The following is a 9,900-nucleotide window of genomic DNA, read 5'->3' on the forward strand; positions in this document are numbered from 1 at the left end:
GGGGGATGCTAACATAGGGATCTGGGGGATGGCAGCTCAGGGGTTTGGAGGTGCTGACACTGGGCTTCAGGCCTGCTGATACAGGGCTTTAGGAGTGCTAGAAGGGGGGTTTGGGGGGGCTGGCACGAGGCTGCAGGGCGGTACCAGCACCAGGCACATTCTGGGGCAGAGGAGGTTTTCTCCCAGCCCTGGGGAAGGATCCCACCGAGCTCCAGCTCTCCCACCTGCCCCCCAGAGGTAAAACCCGGGCTCTCCCCCCGGCAGCATCAGGGGGCTTTGCTGGATCCCACGGGCTCTGCATCCCAGTGATGCTCATTCCCCCTGAAGTTCCCCACGTGCCTTCAGCAGCCACTTGGGCAGGGTGGCTGAAAACCCAAACGACTTCTCTTCTCCTCTTTTCCAGCCAATTGTGTTGCCTGGAGGGTCCCAAACCTGGGATGTCCAGCCCATCCTCAGCTGGGAGGAAGCAGCACCACAGCTGGCTTCTTTTTAATGACCTTAAATATAGGTCTATTCCTTTCCCTCTGTTTTCTTTTGGGAGTGATAACGTGGAATTTCCTCTGAAACTGGAGGAGGGGGGAGGAAATTAATTTTCTCTCATTCATATATATATATATATTCTCTCATATACATATATATAAATATATATTATTCTATTCTATTCTATTCTATTCTATTCTATTCTATTCTATTCTATTCTATTCTATTCTATATATTTTTTTCTCTATCTAGAAATTATTTCCTATCATTTCCTCACAAGTAGAGCTACAAGGTTTCAAGTTAAATTAAGTGGTTCTCAGCAGTGCCCCTGGCATTGCTGGCACAGGGACAGGACATTCCCAGAGGAGGAGAAGCAGGGACAAACCTCAGGCTGGGCTTGTTTCTTTGCAGCTTCAGTTTTACTGAGGGAAAAAAAAAAATAAATAAATGGAAAATTAATTAATATTCCTGAAGTATAAACATGAAATGTTTCTCTCTAAGCCCTGGTGACTGCCTGGGCTTATTTTAACTCCAGCTATAATTTAATTCACATTTTAGAAAACAGCCAAGAACAGGATACCTCTCTTCAACTGTGTGTTTTAAAGCATGTAATAGAAAATCACAGGGAAAAGAAAATATCCCTGATTTAATTTCCAAAAGGGGTGGTTTGGTGCTTTGACAAGGCACAAGATGTGGGTGCACTGAGAGCACGATGCTAATGGGATTTATATCTTTACCCTGCTACTTCCCCTGCTGTATCTTTATCCAGCTACTCCCATGTACTTTTTTTTTCACTATTTACCCTATTTTGGTTAAGATAAAGGGAGGGGACGTGGGTTCAGTGACCCCTGATCCAGCCAGGAGTCATCTCTCCCCTGCTCCTCCCTCATTCCCTCTGGCCAAACTCAGTGACAACTCAGCTCATTTCTCCTTCTTTCCTGCAAACTTCAGGAAATTGAATTATTGGTTTGGTTTTTTTGTGTGTGTTTGTGTCAAACTGTGACACTCGGATAAAATTCCTTCTTCATCCAAGTGCCTGGAACATCAAGTGACTCAAATGGTTCATTGTTATTCCCCAGCTTTTTCCTACAAATACAACCATGTTGTCAAAACTTTTTTGGCCAATTCTTTTCTGTTTCACAAAGATGATTCCCCATTTCTCCCTCTCCCTCTCATTTTATGTCTTTTTCTCCCTGATTCTGGGTTTCCCAACGTGAATTTGGATTAATTCATATTTATTTCATGAACCAAAAAAGACCATGAAAACAAAATAGGCCCAGCTTGGACTTTCTCTGCTTTTTCACCTCAAGCATCACTGTAATTATTCCTGCAATTATTATCACTGCAATTATTATTGCTACAATAATCTACAGGAGGTGAAGCCACATCAGTTTTGGGTTGTATTTGTCCCAAATCAGCCACCTATTCTATTACATTTTAAGATTCTGTTGGAAGTAGCTGCTGACCAGCAAACCTCAGCACTTGCTCCTTGAGTTTTTAATGTTTTATTTTATTTTATTTTATTTTATTTTATTTTATTTTATTTTATTTTATTTTATTTTATTTTCCTTTCCTTTCCTTTCCTTTCCTTTCCTTTCCTTTCCTTTCCTTTCCTTTCCTTTCCTTTCCTTTCCTTTCCTTTCCTTTCCTTTCCTTTCCTTTCCTTTCCTTTCCTTTCCTTTCCTTTCCTTTCCTTTCCTTTCCTTTCCTTTCCTTTCCTTTCCTTTCCTTTCCTTTCCTTTCCTTTCCTTTCCTTTCCTTTCCTTTCCTTTCCTTTCCTTTCCTTTCCTTTCCTTTCCTTTCCTTTCCTTTCCTTTCCTTTCCTTTCCTTTCCTTTCCTTTCCTTTCCTTTCCTTTCCTTTCCTTTCCTTTCCTTTCCTTTCCTTTCCTTTCCTTTCCTTTCCTTTCCTTTCCTTTCCTTTCCTTTCCTTTCCTTTCCTTTCCTTTCCTTTCCTTTCCTTTCCTTTCCTTTCCTTTCCTTTCCTTTCCTTTCCTTTCCTTTCCTTTCCTTTCCTTTCCTTTCCTTTCCTTTCCTTTCCTTTCCTTTCCTTTCCTTTCCTTTCCTTTTTTCTATTTTATTCTATTTTATTTTATATTTTCTTTTCTTCTCTCTTCTCTTTTATCTTTTTTCTCTTCTCTTTTCTATTTTCTCTTTTTAATATTTTATTTTCTTTTAAAATTTATTTTACTTTATTTGACTAATTTTTTATTTTATTAATTTTGTATTTTACTCTAGTTTTTTGTAGTTTGTTGCAGTTTGTTGTAGTTTCTTGTGCTTTCTTGTGGTTTATTGTGGATGAGTTTAATTTTTTCTTTAGCTTAGTCGAGTTGGTATTTTCTAATTTTTATTGTATGCCTTTTATTTCCTTATTCCTCAGGCTCCAGCTCATTCTCCACCCGTGGGAGGGTTTTCCCAACCCCTGCCCAACCACCTCCAGGGGCTGGAAGCTGCACAGGAAGGACCTGAAGCACAAGGGTTTGTTTTTTGGTTGCTTTGTGGAGCCAAGACCCAGGGGCTGTGGTGAAGGGCAGGAGATGAGGATGCACCTCTGCCCTCTCCTCACCCAAGGAACCTACCCTGATAAAACACAGTATTTCCACCACTGCCAAAATTCACCCTTTTGCCTTTTTTTACCTTTTTTTTCCCCTTCCAAATCTGGGTTGTGCTTCAAAAAAAATAAGCCACTTTGGGGGAAACCTCAACAATTTCCTTTTTCTCCTACAGTTAAAAAAAAAAAAAGATCAGATAAAGTGTTAAATACAGTTTATCCTAAGGCTGCTTTGGAGGAATATTTGATAGGATTTATTTCCCAGGTCCTCAGCACCCTGTGAGCTGCTCATCCCAGCACCAGGGATGCTTCTCCAGGGCTTCACCCTGCAGGGGAAAAAAAAATTCCCAAGGGGACTATTGCAAGATTTCCTTTAGGTTTTGATCACCAGATCTCAAAAACGTGACGTCCTTCACTCCCACATGTGCATCTCCAGAGCTGTGGGGAAGGAGCAGTCGGGGCAGAGGCAGCTTGAACAGCTGAAATACATGGAAACTTGTCAGGACGTGCGAGATGCGGCGCCTGCTACGTTGCCTTGGCTTCGTGCCCTGCTCAAAAGGCTTTTCCTTTCATGGCCTTTCACAACACCACCATTTTCTTTCTCTCTTTCTCCTACATTGAGCCCTGAAAAGAGCAACTCTAGACAGAGCAAAATTTTCCAATCCTGGAAGCCCCTTTGCCTGCCTTTTAACATCTTCCCTGGTGTTTTTGCCCTATGAAGGAATCTTTTTGGAAGGCAAGAGAACAGAACCCTCCACTCCTGCTTGGATCTGAAGAATATTCTTTCTCCAAGCGAAGCAGACTCTGGAATTTGAGTTATGGACCCAAAACCCCACAGCCTGGTCACCCCTCCTAATAAATAGTGTTAAAAATCCATCTGCTGGGAGAGCAAGGATTGCAGCAGGATCTGCTGATCGAGAAAAAAAAGCATCAGATTTTCACTAATTTCTGGCCAGAAGGAATTGTTTCAAATATTTGGTATGTGAATTATTCTCTTCTTTGCTGATGTGTGTTTTTGGCAACAGGGAAACAGGAAACCAGCTTGGAAAATATGAACAAAATGGAAACCAAGGTCGTAAAGTGTTTGGGGCTGGAGAGTTTTCCCTTTTCCACCAGGCGGTTGCAGCAGGAGCAGAGTTAAAAGCAGTTGAGTTGAAGAGATTTCTCCAGGAGGGAGGAGATCTGGGGTGGTGTGGGAAGTGGAGAAGACAATACACCTGTGGAGGTTATTGAGAACAGAGATTTACTGCAGATGTGCAAAAATAAAACCCAACCCAAATCTTCCTTTCGGCTCCGGATACAAAAGATGGTCCCGTCGTGTCGTGTTGTTCCTTCGTGCTTAGGGAATTGGAGGCAGGTTTTTGATGACATTGAGAGATGTTTTGGAAAGGTTTGGGTTTAGGGCTGAGTCCTGCTGGGAGTTTCTGTGATGTGTGGTCCTTGTATCCAGCCTGGCATGGGGGAAAAGCTCCGCTGGGAAACAGGGAGAAAACATAAAAGCAGACACACGAAAAAAAAGGATAAAGCAGAAATAAAAGGAGTTGTTGGGTTTGTTCCATTTGGATCCACTGGTGGGTCTTCTTGTCACCCCGTGGGGCTGTCTAGGTGACTCCCTGCTCATCCCACACCCTTAGGAGCCTTTTTACCCCTCTCATCTACCCCTTTTTACCCTTCTCATCTAGAAATCCTTCTGTCTGCAACAGCTCCTGTCACCCCGTGGGGCTGTCTGGGTGACTCCCTGCTCATCCCACACCCTCAGGAGCCTTCCCAACACCCTCGATTTGGGATTTTACCCCTTTCATCTAGAAATCCTTCTGTCTGCAACAGCTCCCACGATGAAACATCCTCTCTTGGGAGTCTTTTTGTCCTGCAGAGACTCCTTTTCCCCCTCAGCCCACAACCTGCCAAACATTCCCAGCTCCTTTTGCCTCCTGAGAACTCCCCAACAAATTGCTTCCACACTACACCCCAACTTCATAAAACTGGGCAGCCCAAGGGTTAACCAACTGAAACGTTTAAAGAGTCATGAAATGGACGGTTTCCGCTTCCCATCTGGCTTTTATCAAGTCAGAGTTGGTTTCAGAAGTTCTGCTACACAATCAAAACACACCATCTCCTTAGTCAGATAATTCAATTTTATAAATGAATTACTTATGTGCCTAGAAGTAAATACATTCCTGGGCAGGAGGGAATATTGACTCCTGTCAATGAAGTAATGAAGGCCAAGGGAAGTGGTCCTGGCCCCTTGGAGATGTCTTTTTGGGGTGCAGTGGGATGGTGGAGCCCCCAGCATGGTGAGGAATCCAGGTGGAAAGAAGCTGGGACTGCTTGAGCCACCACTGTGGACCTTGACCAGTGTCATGGACACGAAGAGGGGGATGGACTTGACTGTGTGATTCATGGTGTCTGGGGGGAAATATGTTGAAAGAGATAGTTGAAAGGGAGAGACTGAGCTCCTGCAGAAAGGGTGGAGAAGGTTCCAGCATTCCCACTCAGACATGTCCCTTTCACCCTGCACTTTTTCCCTAATTTCCTTTTTCTGCAGCAGTCCTGGGAGGTTGGTGTGGTTTTCTGCTGGTGTTTCACCTGCATCAAACTCTTGTCAAGCCCCTGTGGATCAAAGCTGGGTTGTGCTGGGAAGATCCACGCCCTAAACCACAAAACCTTCTTGAGAAACGTGGGGCTTGAGAAATGAGGAGCAGGATGCAAGAACATCTTTCTGGGAAGCAGTGGTAGACAATGACCTGGCAACCAAATGCAGATCCCACCCAAACCAGACCCAAATGAAGCCCATCACTGGCTCAGCCAAGTCTGGAGCACGTAGGGTTCTGGCTTTTCATTGATGCTATGGAAGTGGGCTCCTGTTGCTGCACATGTTTTTCTCCATTGTTTTGTGGTCTCCAACATAGCTGGAAGGAGGAGAAGTAACGGGGTCCTGCAGCAAAACCCACCTAAAAATTCCCAGCAGCAGCATGGAGCTCTTGACAGAAACAACTGGAATAACGACCTGGAAGAGTCACAGAATCACAGTGACAGACTGACTGGAGTTGGAAGGGACCTGGAAGATCATCCAGTCCTGAACCCTCTACATGGGCAGAGACATCTCCCAACTAGACCAGGTTGCTCCAAGCCCCATCCAACCTGCCCTTGGACACTTCCTGGGATGGGGCAGCCACAGCTTCCCAAGGCTGGTGGAGAAAAGCAGCCGCTGCTCCACCACATCCTCAGGGTCCTCCCCACAGGTCCATCCCCAATCCCAGGGGCAAACTGACCCTGAGGTTGCTCCAGCCAAACACGTCCTCTCCCTCCCAGCAAATCTGGCACATTTCTGCATAATGATGCAATAAATCTTCTTTGCTGAGGGGGCCTGGGAGCAAAGGGTGATGTTTGCTCTCCTGCGCCGCAAGTCAATTGCTGAATAAATAGAGTGTTGAAAGCCCGGAGAAATTCGGAGACAAGTCTTCAAAAGGACAATTTTAGGGGGGTTACAAATTGTAACCACCAAATCTGCATCCGAGTCTTGCATCTGCAGATAATTGTAAGCATCTGGAGACCCAAGTGGGAGAGTGGGTGGGGATGAGGGAGGTGGAAAGACACGGACACGCTCCTCCGGAACGTCAGCGAGAGGGGAAGGGTTGGATGGGGCAGGGATGGGGCATGGGAAGAGCCACCAGTGTGGGTGCTCTGCAGAGTGCAGGGCAAATGAAGAAAGCAAGGAAGGGAAATTGCTGAAGTAAAAGAAAGTAAAAGAAATAATAGAGTGAGGTAAAATAGAAAAAAAAAAATCAATTAAATCAAATAAAAATAATGACATGAAATAATGACATGAAATGAAATGAACAAAATAAAATCAGAATAGTTTGCTTTAAAATGCAAATTCCAGCTGTGCTCAAGCAGACTTCAGCACTTCCCATCCCAACCCTCTCTTTCCTGAGAGGGAATTGACCTGCCAGGAAACTCGAGAAGCTTTTCAAAAAACTTCTGCCTCCTCATCTTAAAAACACCAAATAAACAGGGTCCCTTTGCTCCTCCTGTTGGTGCAGGCAAGAACATCTTTGATGCCCAAGTCCTGCTCCTCCCTGTGAGAAGCCCTCAGGGCACTGCCAGATGTCCCCACAGCCCTTCTGCACTTGGAGGGTCATGTCCATATCGTGGCACTTTCATTTGGGAGGGAACTGGGACAAAACCTTTCCAACAGCCCACTAAATGACACCTCTGAAGGGAATTTAAATTCTCCCTCATGATGCCCAGGTTCTTTTATGACAAGGCTGTAGGAGAAAGTGGCACAAGTGCAGGGTGAGGCTCCTGAGCAATCATCTCGGCAGAGTTCAGGAGGTCCTGACTTTCCTGGGGGAAGTGCTTTAATCAAGATTAATTTTTTCCAGTTTGCAGTAATCGGAGCTCTTCCTGAGTTTTCCTCAGCTCTCCTTTAGGATGAAATTATCAAATTTCCATGGCAATTAAAGGGGAAAGCTGGAGCACGAGGATGGTTCTGTGCAACGGGTGGCGGGGAACAAGTGACGTTTGGTGGGGAGACCTGTGAGATGGATCCCTACGTGTCACCATCCTGTGAAATCTTATCACAGCATCCCTGACTGGTTTGGGTTGGAAGTGACCTGAAAGATCTAGATCCAACCCCCTGCATGGGCAGGGACACCTCCCACCAGCCCAGGTTGCTCCAAGCCCCATCCAACCTGCCCTTCAACACTTCCAGGGATGGGGCAGCCACAGCTTCCCTGAGCAACCTGGGCCAGGCTCTCACCACCCCAGTTACTGCCCCAAATGGGGGGGCTAGGGGAGAGAAGGTGGACATCTCCTTTAGGTACCATATGATTTAAACACCCAGCAAAGGGTTTCTCATGTGTTGTTTTATGTTCCTTGCCTTGAAGGAAATGGTGTCCCCTGGAGCAGGAGCCACCTGCAGATGCAGCCCCAGCCTGTGGTGGGCTCCCCTGGCCATATGAAAGACATCATTCCCCCTCTGCCTTCAACCAGGATTGAGTTACCCTGGAGTAATTCACTTACACTTAGCAAACGATAAATCCTCGTGCAGTTGGTCAAGAAATCTGGGCTAAGAAGGTCTGGAAGTGGATTATTAAATCCAAATGGTGCTGCAGCCCAAGCCTGTCTCGCTCACTTCGTAGCAAAATTAACCATATTAGGGGGCCTGATAAACTGCAGGGCTGGAGGAGCTGCTCCCCAGGCACACCTTAAATCAAGTGATTGCTTTTTCAGTGAGATTCTGAGCCTGAGGTTAAGGGAATGGTGGAAGAAAATGATTTTTTTCTTCCATTTCAGTCCTTTAAGTCCTGTCCTTTCCTCTCCAGGGTGGCTGGCTGGTGGCCTCAGAGTGCCCCTGAGCCCAGCACCTACCAGAGCTTGGCAGAGCAGTTCAGAGCTGGGAGCTGCACAGAAATGCTTTATCAGGTGAATTTCAGACAGGAGCACAAGCTCCAAGATACCATTTGACAGGCATCCTGCAGGTGGGACATGATGCAGGATGCCCAGAGGGGCCACCTCAGCTTCTCCAGGGCAGGAGGAAAGGTGTGAGCTGGTCCTTGGAGGGCTCTTCTCAGCCAGTGCCACACACCAGGGAGCTGCTGCCCTGGGTCATTTATAGTACAGAGCAGAGAGCCACTAAACCCTGACCCTTGCCTCTTACCCTCAGGCAGTTAGAATGATCAAATTGGTTTTTAAGACCATCAAGTCCAACTGTTCCCCCAGCCCTGCCAAGGCCACCCCTGCCCTGTGTCCCTCAGCAACATCTCCAGGGCTTTGAACCCCCCCAGGGATGGGGACTCCCCCCTGCCCTGGGCAGCCTGGGCCAGGCCCTGACAACCCTTTTGGGGAAGAGATTTCTCCCAATATCCAACCTAAACCTCCCCTGGCACAACCTGAGGCTGTTTCCTCTTGTCCTTTCACTTGTTCCTTGCAGAAGAGACAGACCTTCCTTCACTCCAACCTCCTCTCAGCAGCTGCAGAGCCAGCAGGTCTCCCCTCACCTCCTTTGCTCCAGGCTGGGCACCCCCAGCTCCCTCAGCTGCTCCTCACAACTTCTCCAGCCCCTTCTCCTTCTGGTCCAGCCCCTTCCCCAGCTCCATTGCCCTTCTCTGGACACACTCCAGCCCCTCCATGTCCTTCTTGTCACCCAGAACTGCCCCCAGGATTCCAGGTGCCCCCTCCCCAGTGCCCAGCACAGGGGGACATTCCTGCCCTGCTCCTGCTGGCCACCCCAGTGCTGACACCAGCCAGGATGCTGGTGGCCTCTGGGCCACCTGGGTACAAGCTGGCTCATGGTTGGCAGGCTGGTGACCATACCCTGCTGGGGGCTTCTCCCTTCTGCAGAGCTGCTGCTCCACACCTGCCCAAGCCCTGGAGCACCTGAGGCATTTCAAACATAAGGTGCCACCCAAAGCACCTCAGCACAGGCTGAATTTTTAGCTTAAATTCACAGGGTTGTACCTAAAATCAACGGGAAGTTCAATCAATGGGGTGTTTTCTTTCCTTCATAAGGACTGTAGGGCCAGAATTTCCTATGGAAAGTCAAGGGGGTTTCTCTGAAAGACAAAGTTTATAAAAATGAGCATGATAGCATTGTTTTCAAGCTTATTAACTGTGTCATTCTGTTATTGCCTCCAGTCATTTCTTTAGAAAACAAATAAACAGCAAGTATTTGTCAATCTCAGCAATAAACTATAGTGGCAGCAAACCTAATCTGCTGTTAATTATGCTTGTGGAAAACTAAATCAAGCATCAGAAACCACAGATTATTTTAGGCTTCCTCTAGCATAAACACAAAGGCTTGAGGATCCATAACATATTATTTTTGTTGACAGTTTTCCACTTTCCCCCCCAATTTATTCCGTGTACC

This window comes from Chaetura pelagica, unplaced genomic scaffold, assembly GCF_000747805.2.
Source record: "Chaetura pelagica isolate M959 unplaced genomic scaffold, ChaPel_1.0 scaffold103, whole genome shotgun sequence".
NCBI lineage: Eukaryota > Metazoa > Chordata > Aves > Apodiformes > Apodidae > Chaetura > Chaetura pelagica.